At 57.0% G+C, this 3,167-nt stretch overlaps 1 pseudogene; it reads left to right on the top strand.

The window, feature by feature from the left end:
- The first annotated feature begins 1,068 nt into the window (after nt 1–1,068).
- Nucleotides 1,069–2,642, top strand: LOC114705291 (annotated as a pseudogene).
- Nucleotides 2,643–3,167: the final 525 nt, after the last annotated feature.

Genomic DNA, 3,167 nt, shown 5'->3' on the forward strand with positions numbered 1-3,167 from the left:
CGCCAGTCTTTCCCCGCCGGGTCTGCCCGCTGGGCTGCGGTTTTCCGCGTGGCACCTCGCCTCTACTGGCGCCTAGCAGCCGACTTAGAACTGGTGTGGACGAGGGGAATCTGATCGCGAAGGCCCGCGGCGCGCAGGCGGGCGCGGGATGTGGCGGGGGCGCGCAGGCGGGGCTAGGGATGGGTCGGCGGGGGACTGCCCCGGCCAGCGACAGCCGCTGAGCGCACTTCCACCTTGGCAGCGCGCCGCGTGACTGGGACGGCTGAGAGGGCCCGGTATGGAAAAGGTAGCTGGGGGCGGTGTCACCCGTGGACGCCGAGTCACCCCGCCCCGAGTGTTACAGCCCCCTCCCCCTGACAGCGCCGGAGGGACCGGCGGCCCCTGCTGCGGTGCCGGCCGTGGCCCGGCGGCTGCGCCCACTGTGGCTCTAGTCGCGACGCCGGCTGCGACCTCCCCGGTGGCCGCGCCCCCCGTGATGACCCCGCTCGCTGAGGACTCGGAGGAAGAAGAAGAAACAGTCCAGTCCCCCATTGTGGGCCGCCTCAGGGGCCGCCAAGCCAGCCCCCCACTGAATCCAAAGCCTTCCCGCTTCGGGAAGGACTCAACCATCAGTTACAAAGTTACAATATTGGCCCTTTTCTGCCTCAGACCTTTATAATTGGAAACAACATAATCCCCTTTCTCCAGGGATCCTGTTGCCCTGACCGGCCTAATTGAGTCCATCCTAGTGACTCACAGGCCGACTTGGGACGACTGTCAGCAGCTCCTGCAGACCCTCTTAACAGTAGAGGAAAAGCAGAGAGTTTTCCTGGAGGCCCGGAAGCAGGTTCCGGGCGATGACGGGAGGCCAACCCAACTCCCAAATATCATCGATGCAGCTTTTCCCTTGACCGCCCAGACTGGGACTTCAATACACCTGAAGGTAGGGAGCATCTACGTCTCTATCGCCCGTTGCTCTTAGCGGGTCTCCGAGCGGCTGCCAGAAGGCCTACCAATTTGGCTCGGGTAAGGAATGTGATACAGGGAAAGGAAGAATCACCCGCTGCATTTTTTAGAGAGGCTTATAGGATGTACACCCCGTATGATCCAGAAGACCCAGGGCAAGCACCAGGTGTCATCTTATCATTTATCTACCAGTCTAGCTCAGATATCAGAACCAAATTGCAGCGGTTGGAAGGTTTACAGGCGCTAGGTTTGCCAGACTTATTGAAGGAAGCAGAGAAAGTGTTCAATAAGAGAGAAACTCCTGAGGAGCGTGAGGAAAGGAGATGGCAGAAACAAGAAGAAAGGGACAAGAAACAGCATAGGGAAATGAAAAAGGTTTTGGCCGCCGTTGTGTCTCAGGGACAGCGGAGAGAGGGAGATAGGTCGGGAGAGCGAAGGAGGCCACCCCTTGATAAAGATCAATGTGCTTACTGTAAGGAGAAGGGACCAAGGGTCACGGGTCCTAAAGGAGACCCCCTACAAATCCTTGCCCTCAGTTTAGAGGAAGAATACCGTTTGTTTGAGGCAGAACCCCGGAGAAATCACCTGAGGAGCTACAGAATTGGCTGAGAGAGTTTCCTCAGGCCTGGGCAGAGACTGGGGCTTGGGGCTGGCATGCGATCAGCCGCCACTGATGATCTCACTAAAGGCCTCCGCGACTCCCGTTTCAATCAGACAGTACCCAATGTCACGGGAAGCTCATGAGGGGATCAAGCCCCATATTCGGAGGCTCCTGGACCAAGGGGTGTTAAAGCCCTGCCAGTCACCTTGGAACACCCCTCTCTTGCCTGTTAAGAAACCGGGGACAGGAGACTACAGGCCGGTCCAGGACTGGAGAGAGGTCAATAAGCGGGTGGAGGACATACACCCCACGGTGCCTAACCCCTATAACCTTCTGAGCACCCTCCCACCGACCCACGTCTAGTACACTGTGCTAGACCTGAAGGATGCCTTCTTTTGTTTAAGACTGCACCCTCAAAGTCAACTGCTATTCGCTTTTGAATGGAGGGACCCAGAAAAAGGGCTCTCGGGACAATTGACCTGGACCCGGCTCCCTCAGGGCTTCAAAAATAGCCCAACCCTCTTTGATGAGGCCCTACATGCAGATCTGGCCGGATTCCGGGTCGAACACCCAACCCTGACTCTGCTCCAGTACGTGGATGATCTACTCCTGGTGGCCAGGAGTCGAACCGAGTGCATGGAGGGCACTCGAGCCTTACTGGCCAGACTTGGGCAAAAGGGCTATAGAGCCTCAGCCAAAAAGGCTCAAGTATGCTGAGACAAGGTCACCTACCTAGGCTACACCCTGAGCGGGGGGCAAAGATGGTTAACAGAAGCATCAGAAAGCATTCCAACAGATCAAGAAGGCCTTACTCGAGGCCCCGGCTCTGGGTCTGCCAGATCTAACCAAGCCCTTTGAGCTGTTTGTGGATGAGAACTCAGGTTTTGCCAAAGGGGTACTGGTGCATTGGCCGGGACCTTGGAGGAGACCTGTAGCGTACTTGTCCAAGAAATTGGACCCGGTGGCTACAGGATGGTCTCCATGCCTCCACATGGTGGCAGCCATTGCCGTATTACTCAAGGATGCCGGAAAGCTGACTCTGGGACAGCCATTGACTGTGCTGGCCTCCCATGCAGTGGAGGCCTTGGTCCGATAACCACCGGACAGATGGCTTTCTAACGCCAGAATGACTTACTATCAGGCCTTACTACTGGACTCGGACCGGTTAAATTTTGGGCCGATAGTTTCCCTTAACCCTGCTACCTTGCTGCCATTGCCTAGCCCCTCCGAGGAGCATGACTGCCTCCAGATTCTAGCCGAAGCACATGGCACCTGCCCTGATCTGACAGATCAGCCGCTTAAGGATCCAGACGCTGTCTGGTACACAGACGGGAGCAGTTTCCTGGAGGAAGGGGAACGCAGAGCCGGGGCAGCTATAACCACCGAATCGGAAGTGGTATGGGCATCGTCGCTCCCGCCCGGGACATCGGCCCAGCGCGCAAAACTGATTGCGCTCACCCAAGCCCTCCGGATGGCAGAAGGTAAGAAGCTCACAGTTTATACTGACAACAGATATGCCTTCGCCACTGCGCATGTCCACGGGGAAATCTACAGACGGAGAGGCCTGCTGACGTCCTCGGGTAAGGAAATCAAAAACAAAAAAGAGATCCTAGACCTCCTA

Source organism: Peromyscus leucopus, chromosome 6 (assembly GCF_004664715.2).
Source record: "Peromyscus leucopus breed LL Stock chromosome 6, UCI_PerLeu_2.1, whole genome shotgun sequence".
Lineage (NCBI taxonomy): Eukaryota > Metazoa > Chordata > Mammalia > Rodentia > Cricetidae > Peromyscus > Peromyscus leucopus.